The sequence below is a fragment of the Anabrus simplex genome, chromosome 1, assembly GCF_040414725.1.
Source record: "Anabrus simplex isolate iqAnaSimp1 chromosome 1, ASM4041472v1, whole genome shotgun sequence".
NCBI lineage: Eukaryota > Metazoa > Arthropoda > Insecta > Orthoptera > Tettigoniidae > Anabrus > Anabrus simplex.
In genome coordinates, this window is record NC_090265.1 from 205,768,618 (window position 1) to 205,787,974 (window position 19,357).

The 19,357-nt window shown below is 42.7% G+C and overlaps 1 long non-coding RNA gene across 1 annotated transcript in view; it reads left to right on the forward strand.

The window, feature by feature from the left end:
• The window catches only part of LOC137498364 (uncharacterized), a 911,326-nt gene that overhangs the window by 786,433 nt on the left and 105,536 nt on the right, over positions 1-19,357 (forward strand). The gene's annotated exons all lie outside the window — the stretch shown is intronic.

Sequence of the window (19,357 nt, forward strand, 5' to 3'; positions counted from 1 at the left end):
CAGCCCCCATGCAAGCGGAATTAACCGATGATGGTTAAACTTCCCTACCCTGCCGGGAGTCTAACCCGGGACCCCTGTGACCAGAGGCCAGCACGCTAACCATTTAGCCATGGAGCCGGACAGTTCTACCACTGACAATGTGTCAAAGCAAGTCATCAATTTTGACCTTCGGCTACATTGCTAAATGGTTCGCGTGCTGGCCTTTGGTCAGACGGGTCCCGCGTTCGATTCCCGACAGGGTCGGGAATTTTAACCATCATTGGTTAATTTCGCTGCCACAGGGGCTGGGTGTATGTGTCGTCTTCATTATCATTTCACCCTCATCACGACGTGCAGGTCGCTTACGGGTGTCAAATCAAAAGGCCTGCACTTGGCGAGCCGAACATGTCCTCGGACACTTCCGGCACTGAAAGCCATACGCCATTTCTTTTATCAATGTTGACGTCATTCATTGGTAATCCACGTGATGGCTTTCAAAACAGCAGAATTTATGCAGTTAAAAAATACTGAATAAGACCTCACCGTCTATTGTGTTGCCTGTCGACACATCCATACATCTAACGAAACTGAGAGTAGCGTTTCTCACAAGAAAGATTCCATCTATTTTTGTCACAATATTTCGAGCATGAAAAAGTCGTTTTAATGGACTCATGTTCTTATTCTCGCTGGCCTTTCCCTGGATTTTCTTGAGGTCAACGTTTTGTGTAGATTTAGCCCAAATTACGGCCTGATGCACTTCCTATGTGGATTGATATGGTCCGAGAGTCAGAAGTGTTAATCAGATGCTGTTGAAATCATCAATCCGGCAAAGAATCGAACCCAGGGCCCTCTGAACCACAAACCACTATGTTGACCAATCATTTAAAGAACCGGACTTTTCAATACCCATTTTAGCCGATAATTATTTTTATTTTTTCTGTTTGATCCTTCAAACTTTCGGGCACCAAATAACTATGGCACACTAGGTGGGATTCTCTAGGAAGAACATAAGGAATCGCATGGCTGTCAGTACCGGGTTTCGGTACCAGAATGGCTGTCTTCCCTATCCGGTAATTAATATGGACAGCAGGGTTTCGATTTCCGTCAGGTAATCGAGATATTAGATATGAGCTATCGCTTCAGGGGAGACATGTGTAGTATTGGACTTGAATGGCCGGAGAATTCCTGAGACCAAATGCTCCGGACATAGAGAAGGCCAGTACTCATATTTCATTGTGTCTTAACAGTCTGTACGAAGATGGCTGCAATTTTCTATTTACTATATCTCAATTGCTCTCTTGTTTCCAATCTATTTCAGCTTCTAAATTAGAAACGAAACACCGGCCTTCAATGGACTTTTTAAACTCCATTGATTACTGGTGGGAACAGCAATAGCAGAGTGATAACTGTTTGATGCTAGTATCAGTATCGTCAGAGAAGCACGAATAATGTGAAAATTACATATACCTTTTTTCACAGAACAGACATTTAAAAGAAGAGCATCTTCTGGCACATAAATAATTCAACTAAAATCTGTCACAATTACTAAGTTAGATGAAAAAGAATATTGCAGTCGATATAGGTTCCCGGACACAAGGCTCCTTGGACGAATAAAGCAACTTTTCCTATGTACAGACTACGAAGCCCCCGGAAAACGTAAGTAGGTTCAAGTGGTTACCTCATCCTTCCTCCGCCTTTCCTCCTGATATTAACCTGGTGCTCACATCTAGCGTGGACTGAGTGAACTCAAGGATCATCTGCCGCTTCAAAAGTGGGAGTCTCTCTTCTGAATTGGTTGACTTTTTGATGGAGAAAGGAACCGAAGCCATTCGGGTTTAACTCAGAACATATTTGCATAAGTATGCCCCTATGAAATATTCTTCCATGGCACTACAGTCCTGACGGGGCTTGGCCTGCCCAGCGGTCGCTGTTCAGCCCGAAGGTCCGCAGATTGCGACGAATCTCTTGATCGTTATTTTTGGCTTTCTAGGCCGGGATTGCCATCTCACCGTCAGATAAATCTTAAATAGTAATTACGCAAGCTAATAAGACCTAGATCCAGCCCTCAGATCCTGTTACTTGAGATGGCCAATAATCGAACTAGGGTGAGGAGCAGGACTGGCATATATTAATAATATCCAATAAATATTTTTAGTATATTTGCTGACCATTAGGGGCTGCCTGGCTGAGACGGTAAAGGCGTGCTCGGTTCACCCGAAAGGACTGGGGTTCGATTCCCCGCCAGGAAGTCGGAACATTTAAGAAACGGGATTTCCAATTCCGGTGGTGTTTATGGTCCTGAAATTCATTCAGCCTACACCAAACATGAGTACTAGGTTACTTCCTGGGGACTAAGGCGGCCGGACGTAGATCTAACCACACTACTCCATCAAATGCTGAGGTTACGGATAGTGGAAGAACTCAGGTTAAGAATGGAAGCACTAAATGATACTGGCATAACACAACAAACGTGATGGGGCTACTCGTATTATTAATCTGATCTTTTAAACATTGTCAGCAGACAATTCAAGTGAAACAGAAGTAAGTACGCGAAAATTAAAATGCATCGGACGTGGTAATGGGGATACGGGTTATCAGATAGGACGTAATTACGGGCTGCGTACAAGTTTAATTAAAAATCCAATCCTGTACAAATGTTTATTCTGGAAATTACCTACTAATATGCTTATTATACCTTCTCATTAATCATATTAGAACAGTAATGAGAAATATATAGTAGATATAGTAAAGTTAGACAATACTGTCTGGCTGTGCATGGAACTTCAACAATACCGTTTTATTGTACTCAGGTCCAGTTCTGGTTACATAATAATGTATTCAACTTATAAATGTCAGATGTGTATTCGTTGCACTAAGTCATCTGCTATGGGCTAAGATAACTTTGTTACTGTCATCCAATTTGTTTGGCTTTGACTATATGAAGTGTCAACGCTGGTATACCACCCTCTCGATTTAAGGGACTATTGGAGTCCAAGGGTTTTCGTAGAATCAAAAGTTCCCTAATTCGCTAACCATAGGTATTTTATCGACAATAAAATACTCTCTATGGTATTAATGAACTCTAATGGGAATAATTTTATACAAATACAATTTTAAAATATATTCGGCTTGATAACGCTTCAAGTTTCAGTTGCTTTCTACCGTATCGTGATTAATTATTGGTCGAAATTGCTGAAAATATTCGTGATAAACTGTCATCTCTAGATCCGACCAGTTACCTGTGAACAATATCATGTCATCCATGTGTTCTGTACACGCGGGTATGTTCGGACCAGCTTAAACTACTTTATCATCATCATCATCATCATCATCATCATCATCATCATCATCATCATCATCATCATCATCATCATCATCATCATCATCATCTTCTTCTTCTTCTTCTTCTTCCTCTTCTTCTTCATCGTCGTCAGTCTTCCGATCTTCTCCAGGCTTGGAATTTGGTAGACTGTGAAACCTTCGTCGATGTCGAGGGAATGTTAACGTCATTCTCACTGTAATTGAGGTGGTAGATGGCAGAAGGGCCCACACTCCAAAACTATGTTCTGAGAGACAGGATTTTAAAGTTTTGGAGTGTAATATATTTCACGCAGATATATTTAGCAGCTATTCAGTTATCACTGATTGTAGTCCTTTCAAAAATATATTTCAATAACAAAATTATTATAACCCATACCCGCCTCTGTGGTGTAGTGGTTAGCGTGATTAGCTGCCACATCCGAAGGCCCGGGTTCGATTCCCCGCTCTGTCACGAAATTTGATAAGTGTTATGAGGGCTGGAATTGGGTCCACTCAGCCTCGGAAGGTCAACTGAGTAGAGGGGGGGGGGGGTCGATTGCTCCTTCAGACATACTCGAAGTGGTTTTCCGTTGTTTCCCACTTCTCCTCCAAGCAAATGCCGGGATGGTACCTAACTTAAGGCCATGGTCGCTTCCTTCCCTGTTCGTTGTATATCCTATCCGATATTTCCATCCCCCAACAAGGACACTGTTCAGCATAGTAGGTGAGGCCACCTGGGCGAGATACTGGTCCTCCTCCCCTGTTGTATCCCTCAGTTCCAAGCTCCAGGACATTGCCTTTGAGGGGGTTGAAGTGGGAACCCTAGCTGAGTCCGAGGGAAAACCAACCCTGGAGGGTAAACGGATAAAAAATTAAATTATTATAACCTATTTTATTTATGAAATATGATGTACAGTAGATAAGAAATTGCATTAAAGATTTTACTTCTGGAGCACACTTGGAATATTTATTTAAATGTTTACAATAATAAGCTTTATTGTTTTAGTTGTTTTATTCCTTATTAATGAAAACTCTTTATAAATATTATAATGTGGTTTACAGGGTAATGCTTTGCTTCCCTAGATTTCATATTCGTACCCTTCAGACTCAAGCTCATTATCACGTTCTACTACTAACATTTGTTGCGTAAACTCTTCAAAGAAGTTTTACTGAAATTCCATGCTCTTTTCTTCGAAGTACGTACACACAAATAAGTCCTGTACATCTTAAATTTTTGCTGCATTAAGGGAGATTTCAGATACAGGATATCTTACTTATTCATGAGTTAGAAGTAACAGACATGAAAGTAGCGAGAATGGCCGCTGGTACAATCAGGTGTGAGCAATAGCAGGAGGGTACTCGGAATGAGGAGATGAAGGCTAAGTTAGAAATGAAGTAGATTAATGAAGCTGTACGTATAAACCGGCTTCGGTGGTGGAGACAGGTGAGACGAATGAAGTACGATATATTACCTAGGAGAACAAAGGATACTATGTCACTAATGGGGGGCACATATAGATATTCATTAAGATACTAGCTGTATTACCCGGTGTTGCCGGGATAGTTTTTGAATGTTTACCTTTAGTATTTGTATTACCAGTTAGTTAAGTGTGAAGTGAATATTTATTGAATTCTTTTTTGAGATGTTGATTTTACAACCTATTATGTAGTTTTAGAGTTATTTAGATGTATCCGATTTCAAGGCTTAGATTATTTAATTTGCGAGTATAACCTTGTTTGTGGAAGCTAGAATTGACTGGGAAGTATTTGATTCTTTCCAGAAAAAAGTAATAATTATATGTATTTACCGTCACACTATACATAATGATGTACACGATTTCGGCTGTCATTTAGACTGTCACAATCAGCCTACTGACCCCAAAAGCAGTGGATTCAACATTCATCTCGGTCATTTTTCACTATAAGATGTACATTTAAGCCCTTCTCAGCTCCTGTCTCAATGGATACTGAACGTGGACATACACGGTATCAAGAGCGTCACAGTACGTATCAGAGACACATAAAAATGGATTTGGACATTAATATCGGTTATTTTCCATCATTTTTTCACGTGAGACCCTCTCATTCCCCACCCCGATCGGAGGCTGTGATTCATCATCTCCATGGTATTTTTTTCTAAGATGGTATGTTAAGTCATATGTGCACCAAGTTTCGTTGAAAGCAATTTTGGAACATACCCACAAACAGTGCATCCGTTATATTTACATTCATTTTCACCCCTTCTCAACCTACATACTGATTGCGGCTGAAGTATGACTTAACCATCCAAAGTGTCACAGATCAACTCTGTGACCTCGTAAAGAATGTATTCGACATTGATATAAGCAAAATTCTTTTATTTTTATATTTCACCATCTCCCCTAGGAGTGATAGGGGTGTTTTATCGCAACAGTAACTTTTTCAGTTAGTAAGTCATATGTGTACCAATTTTATATGAAGGCTATGCTGGATGAAAAACATACGTCCATATTTTCGGTCATTTTGAACATTTTCTTTTCCATCCTTTCTAATATCCATGCCAATAGGGGCTGAACTATGGACTGTTCACGAATATTTGTCGTTATCTATTATTTTCTATATTTCACCCGTCTTTCTGTATTTTTTATAATTCACCCTCGCCCCTACGGGACCTAGATGTATCTGACCCCACAGTAATGTTTTCTATATAGTAAGTCGTGTTTATACCAAGTTTGGTTGAGAGGTATGCTAGAACATGCACACATATGTCTTTAAACTCTGTCCCTTTGGACATTTTCTTTTCTTTACCAGTTCTAACCCACCTACCGATTAGGACTGAACTTAACCTCAAACGGCATCCAGAGTGTCACACTTCATCTCAGCGATCCTGAAAAATATGGATTAGACACAGATATCGGTCGTTTTCTGTTAGACATAATGTTTACATTTCAGCCTCTACCTTAGAGGCTAGGGGTATCTTACCCCAAAGGTACTTTTTTCCAGACAGTAGGTCAAATTTTGGTTGAGAGTTATGCTGGAATATACACATATACGTCCATTATCTCGGTCAATTTGGAAATTTTGTTTTTCACTTCTTCCCACCGCTATGCGAGAGGAGACGGAACTTGGACTTCTAAAAAATTCGGAGCGTTACTATTCATCTCAGTGATCCCGAAAAGAATGGATTCGACACTATTTTCCATTATTTATACATCTAACCCCGTGGGTGTGCTGATAATAAGTCATAATTAACTAAGTTTGTTTGAAATCGCTCCCGTAGTCCCGAAAAGTATGGATTCAAGACTAATATTGTTATACTTCGTCCCCTTATCTAAGGCTTCTAGGGGTGTCTTTCCCCCACAGTATGTTTTTTTAGATAGAATGTAATATTTGTACCAAGTTCAGCTGAGAATTATATTGGAACGTACACACAAACATCCTTAATCTCGGTCATTTGGATATTTTCTTTTCTTCACTTCATCTCACCTACCTGCCAATTGGGGATCAACTTGGACATAAACGACAACCGAAGTGTCACTATTAATTTCAGCGACCCCGAAAACAATTTTGATGTGGCCCTATTTTCGATTGTTCTTTATCTCACCCTTTCCAACACCTACCCCTATGGGTGCTAATTTGTAATAACCCCACGCAGGCTATATCCTGATAGTAATTCATAAGTGTACCTGGTTTTGTTTGAATCGCTCCAGTAGTCCGAAAAAGTATTATTGTTCGCTTTTAGTTACGTATATAAATCACCTCCCCCTCTAGAGGTTCGAGGGGTGTCATATCGTAAACAGTACTTTCTCCAGAGAGTAAGTCATACTTCTATCAATTTTAGTTGAAAGCTACGCTGTAACGTATATAGGCAACGGTACGTCCATTATTTCGGTCCTTTTTGACAACTGTTTTACTCCTTCTACCCCTATGCCAAAGGGGGATGAAATAGTATTTATAAAAATCCGGAGTGTCATTATTAATCTCAGGGACCCCGAAATTATGGATTCGACACTATTTTCGTTTATTTTTATTTATCACGTCCCCCGCGCCCCTCCCCAAAGGAGTGAGACGAATTATCTCAGTGCCCACGAAAACTACTGATTCGACACTATTTTAGATTACTTTTATATATCACTCTCCCCTCTTCCCCACCTCGAAGGGGCTGGACTTGTAATTTAAAAAATCCGGAGTGTCACTATTCACCTCAGTGACCCCGAGAAGTACGGATTCGACAATATTTTCGAAAAATGTTTATGTCTCACCCCCCTAAACCCCCACCACAATTGGGGGCTGAACTTGTATTTTAAAAAATCTGGAGTGTTGCTATTCATCTCAGCGACCCCCAAAACTATGGATTCGACACTATTTTCGATCATGTTTATATCTCACTCGCCCATAACTCCCACCATATAGGGATATAAACATGGGCTCATAAAAAATCCGGAGTGTCACAATTTACCTCAGCGACCCAGAAAACTACGGATTCTATACTATCGATTAATTTTTATATCTCAAACTCCCTCACCCCCCACCATAAAGGGGCCTGAATATGGATGGAAAAAATTTCGGAGTGCCACTAATCATCTGAGCGACCACGAAAACAGTAGATTCGACATTATTTTGAATTATTCTTGTATAGCTCTCCACCCTCGCCCCCCCCCCCCACGAAGGGGGCTGAACTTGGATTATAAAATTCTGGAGTGTCACTGTTCATATCAGCGACTCAGAAAAGTATGGATTCGACACTACATTCGATGATTTTTATCTCTCATCCCCTCTCCACCCCCACCCCTAAGGATGCCAGGGGTGTCTTACACCCACGTGATTTTTCTCATGATAGTAAAAATCCGGAGTATTGCTATTCATCTCAGCGACCCCAAAACTGTGGATTCGACAGTATTTACGTTTATTTTTATATATCACTCTCTCCTCGCCCCCTACCCCAAAGGGGGATGAACTTGTGATATTCAGTCAAATAAAAAGGTCATAACAACTGAACTTCTATTCAAATTTAATACATCTCACTGGAGTGCACTATTCAACTCAGCGATACCGAAAAGTATGGATTCGACACTAATTTCGATTATTTTTATATCTCACCTCCTCGCCCCTCCCGCCCCGAAAGTGTACCTGGAGTGTCTTACCCCCACGTGGTTTGTCTCATTACACTAAAAATCCGGATTGCCGCTATTCATCTCAGCGACCCCGAAAGTGTGGATTCCACACTATTTTCGACTATTTTTATATACCCTTCCTCGCTCGCCTTTTCCCTCAAAGGGGGCTGAACTTGGACTTATATAAAATCCGAAGTCTCACCCCCTACCCTATGGGTACCTGTGGTGTCCAACCCTCACGTGGTTTGTCTCACGATACTAAAAATTTGTAGTGCTGCTATTCATCTCAGCGACCCCGAAAAATGTAGATTGGAGCGAGACGAATTATCTCAGTGCCCACGAAAACTACCGATGCGACACTATTTTCGACTATTTTTATGTATCACTCCCCACTTGACCCCACCCCAAAGGAGCTGTATTTAGCTTATTTTGGACTTATAAAATATTCGGAGTCTCACTATTCATCTCAGCGACCCCGAAAACTATGGATTCGACATTATTTTCGATTATTCTTATATATCACTCCCCCATCGCCCCCCACACCGAAGGGGGCTAAACTTGGACATTAAAAATTCTGGAGTGTCACTATTCACCTCAGCGATCCCGGAAAGTATGGATTCGACACTATTTTCGATGATATTTATATCTCACCCCGCTCGCCCCCCGCCCCTTACAGTTCCTAGGGTGTCTTACACCCACGCGGTTTTTCTCTTGATACTAAAAATCCGGAGTGCCACCATTCACCTTGGCGACCCCGAAAACTATGTATTCGACACTATTTTCGATTAATTATATATATGACTCCCCCCGCCCCCACTCCAAAGGGGGTTGAAGTTGGACTTTAAAAATATTCAGATTGTCACTATTCATCTCAGCGACCCCGAAAAGGATGGATTCGACACTATTTCCTATTATTTTGATATATCACTCCCTCCTCGCCCCCCACCCAAAAGGTGGTTGAATTTGGACTTGGAAAAATTCCGGAGTATCGCTATTCATCTCAACGAATCCGAAAAGGATGGATTCGACACTATTTTCTATTACTTTGATTTATCACTCCCCCCTCGCCCCCCACCCAGAAGGGGGCTGAATTTTTACTTGGAAAAATTCCGGAGTATCACTATTCATCTCAGTGAATCCGAAAATGATGGATTCGACACTATTTTCGTATATTTTTATATGTGAACCCCTTCGCACCCCTGTCACCCCCGCCGATAAGGGTACTTGGGGTGTCTTACCACAACGCGGTTTGTCTCCTGTTACTAATTCGTAAGTGTACCAAGTATGGTGTAAATCGCTCCAGTGGTTTAGGAGGAGATGTAATACACACATACATACATCGATATTTATATATTAAATCAGGTGCTCCACCAGGCATGATCTTTTTCGAAATTTAGGGAAGTAATTCAGTGTGTACCTAGCATGTGACTCCATAGATAGTGTTCAATAATCTCCTGTGTTAACCATAATAATTTTATTTGTTTCAAGTTCCTCTGACTACTTTCGTAGCTATTGCAGACGCCAAGTTGCCGGAATTTTGTCCCACAGGAGTTCGCTTACAAGCCACACAGCAGTCCGGCAGCACTGACTGATTTGCATTTAACCTCTCCAGGTGACCCAGAACACCTCTACCGTCTACTTCATCGTACGAAACGATACTAAACTACTGTAACTGAAAGATGCAACATTTCACCAGACAGCATTGACAAGTTTATCTCAGCGTCTTTTAACTGGTGCTAAGTCCATTTCAAATAAAAAGTGACTTCTTTTGGTTTCTGAGAGTAAGGGATTCATGATGGAGGACTAGTTAGCATGCTGACTTTTGGTACTCCCATGCTCGATTCGAGGCCTTCATTGGTTGATTTCTATGGCTCGGGGGGTGACGGGTGTTTTTGGCGTTTTGCATATTATAATTCATCTTAAGTATGGCCACATTTGTTGCCAGCCGCATGGTACATGTCACCCTTTGCCGCAGGCCGTGGAATTGTACCTTTAGGGCCCTGATTCATATGCACTAAAAACTCCGAAAATATGCATGCACATATGCACAAAAAATGTTGAAATTATGCACGAAAATATGCACTAAAATAAGACATATTGCAATTACCAAACACATTATTTAATTTTAAGTCAGTGTTAAATTGATAAACAAGTTTCATTCCTTAGAAAATGATGCACGGCAGTAGATTTCAACAGTCTTTCAATGTTTTCAGGAGTAACTGACATTCTGTTGTCGGACAAATGTAATTTATACGCTGAAAATGATCGTTCTACGTCGTCGGACGTAACTGGGCAATAGAATACTTGTACACCGACCCTTGACTGCTCGGAACGTTATTCTGGCAAAGACTTTAGGCATTTTTGCACTTTAATCTGGTAAAACACTGCATTAGACGAAGAGCAAATTAGCAGATGAACGCACTTGTTTAAACAAACCTTGGGAGGCTACTGTAAGGAGGAGGAAGGAATGTCAGAAAGAAGCAAATTGCTGTTGTGAAAAACGTCATTATCCATCTACCCACTTGTATTGCGACACTGAAAGCACTTTCCTTGATCAGGGAAGGTTTCTCATGTTGCCAAGTGATGTGCAACATAAATTTCATTACATTTTTCACTTCGTTCAGAAATCTTAGATAATCGATCACACATAAGAGAAAAATATGTCTGTATATGCACTACCGTTCAAAATATGCATTTGCACATATGCACTTTTAAAAAGTCCGGGCCCTACTTATTACAGACACAGAGTTCACCTAGAGGAGTCAACTCGGAAGATCTAAAATTCATGTTTTTCAATCTGTAAATCATACAAAAATGAAATAAGATTTTAATAAAATTGTCCGGCTCCTTCCCTGAATTGTTAGTGTAGTGGCTTCGGTTCAGAGGTCCCTGTGTTCGATTCCTCTACCGCGGGAGCTAGCTGTTCGTGTTCGTCTTAATATACATCTTCATTTACATGCAAGATTTTCTTCTTCTTCTTCTTCTTCTTCGTGCACCGCTTTTCGCACAGATAGGGGTCACGGGCGCGAATAGCGTAGCACATATATATATAATATATATATATATGTATATATGTACGTATGATGTTATGTTATGTTATGTTATGTTGATTTGGCCCTGTTTTACGGCCGGCTGCCCCTTCTTGACGTTAACCCTATGTGGAGGGATGTAACCACTATTGCGTGTTTCGGTGTTGGTTGGTAACATGGCGTGTTGGCTGAATATGAAGAGGAGAGTGTCGGGGCAAACATAAACACTCAGTCCCCCAACCAGAAGAAGTAATCGGACGCGATCAAAATCCCCGACCCCGCCGGGAATTAAACCGGGGGTCCTCTGTACCGAAGGCCTCAACACTGGCCATTCGGCTGATGAGTTGGACATTTACATACAAGAATGTACACCAGAATCCACTACAGAAACATGCAATAGATAAATAAATCGCTTCAAATGGTGTTGATGTCAGGAAAGGCATCCGGTCGTAAAACTGGCCTAAATCTGTACAGACCGGCTGAGTTGGCCGTGCGGTTAGGGCCGCGCGGCTGTGAGCTTGCATCCGGGAGATAGTGGGTTCGAACCCCACTGTCGGCAACACTGAAGATGGTTTTCCGTGGTTTCCCATTTTCACACCAGGCACATGCTGGGGCTGTACCTTAATTAAGGTCATGGCTGCTTCCTTCCCATTCCTAGGCGTTTCCTATCCCATCATCGCCATATGACCTATCTTTGTCGACGCGACGTAAAGTAAATCTGTACAGAGTACCAGCCCCATATAGTTGAAAAAGACCAGGTAGAAGATTAGAAGAAGAATAATGAGGTTTTAACTCTCCGGAAGACAACGATGCCGATTTGTCACATTTAACCACACTTTAACATCATCGACGTCAGACGGGATTGAACCTATTACCTTACGAAATGATGAGCAACGACAGACTGCGCCACTGAAGTCGTCAAATTTTATACAAATTTAGTTTCAGTTTGTTTATATTGTCCCAGAAAAAACAAGAATAAGGGAAATGAAGGAAGCTAAATGTTATTTGAACGTACAGTATCATGCAGGAGACCTTTCTGCTTGTAGCCCTAGCAGGAGCGATCTTTATATGACATTTTCTTCGCCCCTTTCTCGACTCCCCTCATCTCCCACTCCAGTACTGCCCTTATGGAACGTAAAGAAACCAATTCTGCCTTCCCTTGACTGCCAATATGGGGCTCTCGCCAGTACGACCCAAAACACTCCATAAGCTGCCATCATTGCCTGATAATTAAATGGCACGAGACCTCCCAAAACACGCTGCGCCACCTGCTCAGCTCAGCACGACAGACCTCTAAAGACCCCACAAAGGCATAACAGTATATGCACTAAAATTATTTTGCCAACATCTGTGGTTTCCACGGAAAATGAATGTGCCGTGGCTAAACATCATGGTTTTGTAACGGGTTTTATTGGTTTTTACATAATGTGGTGTAACCCAACCCACACCCGCAGGCAGACTGGGGTACACATAGAATAGGAATCATGGAGTTCTACAAGTCAATAAATGCACAGATCATCTCTTATAAGGCCATATGAGATTTAAATAACATGAAATATGAAATGTTGTATTTTTTGGGACACCATTCCGCAGATTCGTTTAATAATAATATATTTGCTTTACGTCCCACTAACTACTTTGACGGTTTTCGGAGACGTCGAGGTGCGTGAATTTAGTTTCTTAGGAGTTCTTTTACGTGCCAGTAAATCTACCGACACGAGGCTGACGTATTTGAGCACCTTCAAATACCACCGGACTGAGCCAGGATCGAACCTGCCAAGTTGGGGTCAGAAGGCCGGTGCCTCAACCGTCTGAGCAGATTGGTTTGTTGCAGCCTTCCATGTCACCCTATCCTATTCTAACCCCGTCATTTCTACGTAACTACATCATTCTGAACAGTTTTTTAAAGCTTATCAAAGCTATTTCTGTGGTCGGTGGAGCCACTCAGGCACATTTTGGTTTGAGGCTGGAAGCCTTTCTTGACGCCACATGAATTTTGAGATGAAAATATCAACCCAGAATTGACCGGGATACGAACCTCATCCTTCCTTATGGAAATCCAGCAGCTAGGCCACTGAGCTCATCATGCCCCTAGCTACTACATCTTACAGCTGCTTTAGTCCATTAGCTTTGATCTAACCCTACTACTTTTACCACCTAACTTCCCTCAAACAACTAATCGAACAAGTCTTGGGGATCACAAGATGTATTGTGTACCATCAGGCTGTCTCTTTTTCTAGATCGGCTCCAAGGCTGAATGGGCTGCCTTCGGTTCACAGGGCTCGGGGTTCGATTCCTGGTTGAATCGGGGATTTTAATCTGAAATAGTTATTTCCTTTGGATTCGGGCCTGGGTATTTATGCTGTACCCAACATTCTCTGCAACTCATCTATCACACTCAATACTATGCTCAGCACAATAAAACGCATTTTCCCCATACACGGCAGATGGCGTTCTCCCTCGTCGGAGGGTCTTCCTTACTAGCGCCCTACCAGGCTAGTAAAACCCATACTAATTATTATTATTATTATTATTATTATTATTATTATTATTATTATTATTATTATTATTATTTTTATTTCTCAGTCTGTTTACCCTCCAAGGTTGGTTTTCCCCTCGGACTCAGCGAGGGATCCCACCTCTACCACCTTAAGGGCAGTGCCCTGGAGCGTAAGACTTTAGGTGGTGATACAACTGGAGCGGAGGACCAGTACTTCGCCCAGGTGGCCTCACCTGCTATGCTGAACAGGGGCCTTGTGGTGGTAGGGGGGGGGGGGCTTGGAAGGGATAGACAAGGAACAGGGAAGGAAGTGGCCGTGGCCTTAAGTTAGGTACCATCCCGGCATTTGCCTGAAGGAGAATGGGGAAAACACGGAAAACCACTTCGAGGATGGGTGAGGTGGTAATCGAACCCACCTCTACTCAGTTGACCTCCCCAGGCTGAGTGGACCCCGTTCCAGCCCTCATACCACTTTTCAAATTTCGTGGCAGAGTCCGGAATCGAACCCGGGCCTCCGGGGGTGGCAGCTAATCACGCTAAACACTACACCACAGAGGTGGATATTATTATTATTATTATTATTATTATTATTATTATTATTATTATCATCCTCTCTTCTGTTCAAATTTCTCCAAATCGGTCTCCATCGCCAACTCAAATCAGTACTTCTCGATTTGTGATCCGATCCACCCATCTTACCTTCAGCATTTGTCCGACTCGTTGGCTGAATGGTCAGCGTACTGGCCTTCGGTTCAGAAGGGTCCCGGGTTCGATTCCCGGCCGGGTCGGGGATTTTAACATTCATTGGTTAATTTCAATGGCCCGGGGGCTGGGTGTTTGTGCTGTCCCCAACATACCTGCAACTCACACACCACACACAACACTATCCTCCACCACAATAAAACGCAGTTACCTACACATGGCAGATGCCGCCCACCCTCATCGGAGGGTCTGCCTTACATGGGCTGCACTCGGCTAGAAATAGCCATACGAAATTAAAAACCTTCAGCATTCTTCAGTAACATCAATTGTAAAAGCTTCTGTTCTTCACGTCTACACAATATCACGTTCATAAACATCTTTCTACCACCGAATGTGTAATACTATTCTATGCTTGAAGTTCAAATCCCTTTTCTTAAGAAAGACCCTTCTTTTTCATGCTAGTCTGCATCATTACTTATCCTAGATAATAATATTATGACTTCATTTTCTAATTGAATATTTCATGCTTGACTTGACTTCATTGTACTTCCATTACTTTCCTATTTATTTATTACCGGGCCAGTTGACCGTGCGGTTTGTGGCGCATTCGGGAGATGGTGGGTTCGAACTCAACTGTCGGCATCCCTGTAAAAGATTTTCCGTGTTTTCCCACTTTCACGCCAGGCAATTGCTGGGGATGTACCTTAATTAAGGCTACGGCCGCTTCCTTCCCACTCCTAGCCCTTTCCTATCCTATCGTCGCCATCTGTATCGGTGCGACATAAAACCTAGTTTTCTCTTTATTTAATTTATTTATTGATTCACTTATTTTATTTTCATCTGCATTCCTTCTTCAAGAATGTTCCTGCCTGTGTATACAGTATATCATACAGTAATTTCTCCAAATCTAGACTCGGTAAAAATCTCAGTACTTTGATTACTTCTACCTGAACTGTGATTATTTTTCCAAATTCGTTTCAGGTGATTAGTTCTATCCACGAGAGGATACATTACGTTCGACCAACTAGAACTATTCTCACAAACTGAAATCAAGCATCTCGCAGAACCTGAACGGAATTCCAACCACGACTACCTTTGTGAGAAGTTAGCAACAATGCAGTACACTTAGTTACCAGGCCCCATGTACGATGTTACTTCTCTATCAAAATGATATACCAGATAAACGTTTTATAATCGAGAGAGTTGGTCGTGTGGTTAGGGTCGCGTAGCTTTGAGGTGGCATTCTGGAGATGATGGGTTCGAATCCCACCGTCCGCAGACCTGAAGATGGTTTTCACAGTTTTCTTTTTTTTTTTTACACAAGGCAAATATGTATTTGCTGTGCCGTATATAAGGTCAGTGCCTCTACATTCGCAATCCTAGCCCTTTCCCATTCTTCCGTCGCCAAAAACGTTCGATGTGTTAGTGCGACTTTAAAACCATTAGTAAAAAAGATTTTAAACTCTGTAATATATAAACATATGGACGCTGATCAGAATGATATCTAACAAATCGTCGCCATAAGACCTATCTGAGTCGGTGCGACGTAAAGCCCGTAGCAAAAAAAAAGATATCTAACAAAGAAACCTTTTCGCTTCAAGATCGGAAAAGCACAATATTAACGATACCATTGAAAGCGTCATCCAGCATCTAGATGCCCCGTGTTTACCTACTAACGGAAGACCGTGTCCACAAGTGAACGACGGGATATCACCTTTGGGTGATACGTAAAGGATGTATCTCTGAATAGAAAGACAATAAAAAATAATAGCCTACATATCACATTCGCCAAGATACACAAATTGATCAAAGCAATATAACATTGTGTTGAAATCCCTTGTTATCAGAAGCTGACTTCACATCATTTTTCGTGACATTCACATGGTGTTCAATTTGCCCTTCGAATTGCCTGGAATGTAATTATGTTCACATTTATTTGCGTGTTGATGATAATAAATCCAAGTCTTGTTCATGTTATTCCCAGACCATTTATATTTCTTATGAAATAACTTAGTGTGTGTACATTGTACTGGCTGGTATGGACAGGAACAAATTCTTTCATTAACCTCTTTTGGTGCTATCTTTACTGGTTGAATGTGAGACAAAGCAAGCTGAATTTAATATTGCGAGGATAAATACATAATTAATCAGTCAATTAAGCAGTCCTTGGCTTTGACAATATGAAAGTGTCGGACGTAAGAGCAATGCTAGTAACGCCATTGCGTATGTAGCCAGTCCCTGTTTTGAAAAATGTGAAGATGTAACTCACAGAGTCGGCTGATGTGTGCCTTTCAGTGCATTTAGAAGACTGATACACTGACTGACAGTGACAATGCAACACCAAGGAGGAGTGGTTCGAAAGGGATGAAAGTTGGGGAAAAAACAGAGACGGCACGGACGAATAATTGATGTTTATTTCAAACCGATATGCAGGTTACACAATGCGCACGGCATCGACTCAGTAGGATGTAGGACCACCGCGAGCGGCGATGCACGCAGAAACACGTCGAGGTACAGAGTCAATAAGAGTGCGGATGGTGTCCTGAGGGATGGTTCTCCATTCTCTGTCAACCATTTGCCACAGTTGGTCGTCCGTACGAGGCTGGGGCAGAGTTTGCAAACGGCGTCCAATGAGATCCCACACGTGTTCGATTGGTGAGAGATCCGGAGAGTACGCTGGCCACGGAAGCATCTGTACACCTCGTAGAGCCTGTTGGGAGATGCGAGCAGTGTGTGGGCGGGCATTATCCTGCTGAAACAGAGCATTGGGCAGCCCCTGAAGGTACGAGATTGCCACCGGCCGCAGCACATGCTGCACGTAGCGGTGGGCATTTAACGTGCCTTGTATACGCACTAGAGGTGACGTGGAATCATACGCAATAGCGCCCCAAACCATGATGCCGCGTTGTCTAGCGGTAGGGCGCTCCACAGTTACTGCCGGATTTGACCTTTCTCCACGCCGACACCACACTCGTCTGCGGTGACTATCACTGACAGAACAGAAGCGTGACTCATCGGAGAACACGACGTTCCGCCATTCCCTCATCCAAGTCGCTCTAGCCCGGCACCATGCCAGGCGTGCACGTCTATGCTGTGGAGTCAATTGTAGTCTTCTGAGCGGACGCCGGGAGTGCAGGCCTCCTTCAACCAATCGACGGGAAATTGTTCTGGTCGATATTGGAACAGCCAGGGTGTCTTGCACATGCTGAAGAATGGCGGTTGACGTGGCGTGCGGGGCTGCCACCGCTTGGCGGCGGATGCGCCGATCCTCGCGTGCTGACATCACTCGGGCTGCGCCTGGACCCCTCGCACGTGCCACATGTCCCTGCACCAACCATCTTCGCCACAGGCACTGCACCGTGGACACATCCCTATGGGTATCGGCTGCGATTTGACGAAGCGACCAACCTGCCCTTCTCAGCCCGATCACCATACCCCTCGTAAAGTCGTCTGTCTGCTGGAAATGCCTCCGTTGACGGCGGCCTGGCATTCTTAGCTATACATGTGTCCTGTGGCACACGACAACACGTTCTACAATGACTGTCGGCTGAGAAATCACGGTACGAAGTGGGCCATTCGCCAACGCCGTGTCCCATTTATCGTTCGCTACGTGCGCAGCACAGCGGCGCATTTCACATCATGAGCATACCTCAGTGACGTCAGTCTACCCTGCAATTGGCATAAAGTTCTGACCACTCCTTCTTGGTGTTGCATTTGCTCTGTCAGTCAGTGTATTTATTCAGTGAGGGAAAACATCAGGAAATCACTTCACTCATTTCCTTAGTAGAGCTCTTCTGTGACGCCTAGGCTGTCTATTGATAACTGATGGTGAAGATATTGGGGATTGAGCAAGCCTTCGGGCTGATGACTCAACATAAAATACGTGTCATACATACTCAGGCCCTCGTAAGTGCAATGGAGAGGATTCTATGCCGGGGTTTCCCGTGCGGAGATTATCCCCCATATTTTCCCGTATTACCTCATAATTTACAATACCACATCATTTAATACAAACAGTAGGTGGGCAATGAGAGAGTCCCGCTCTTTGAGCTAACCGCATGATCGCTCTAAGAGCAGAGATCAGCTGACCTCTAATAGTTTGTGCTGTAAACGCTGTCTGTCTGTCAGGTCAACAGCCCAGAGGCTGGTTGGATCCTCAAATAGCACCACCAAAGGTTATGCGGTTATAAGGAAACCCCAAAAACCAATGGCAGCACCAAAATGAGGCGTACTAGGCAAGATGAGGAGTGAGGTAGTTTGCCATTGCTTTCCTCACTGGGTCAGAAAGTACTATTACAGCACGACTGACCCTCTGAGCAGCACCTTTCATAACACTCAGATGCACTAGTTGTGCTCTGAATGTCAGTACTCAGCACTACCCATACCCCACCAGCTTCTATGTTGTCACAGCCATGGATGAGACTGGGACTTCGGTGGAAGCTACACTTTACTCTGGCCTGTGCCAAGAGATAGATGCAAAAGTACTGTTTCCATCAAGAAATAACAGCAGGCAGACTGTAAACGCTAGATGACGATATGTGGAGTCAGGGTGCAAGCAAAATCTCACCAATGTACACAATACAATCGTATATTTCGTTTGTCTTTCATTTTTTATACTGTATTTCTAAAAAAGCTTTTATGTTGGATTACAGTATTTTCATAAAGGTAATTGTCATACTGATTTGTACAGTTCACTTTCTTCAACACTCATTGTACTTAACATTCTACCCCACTTAAAATATACAAATCAACAT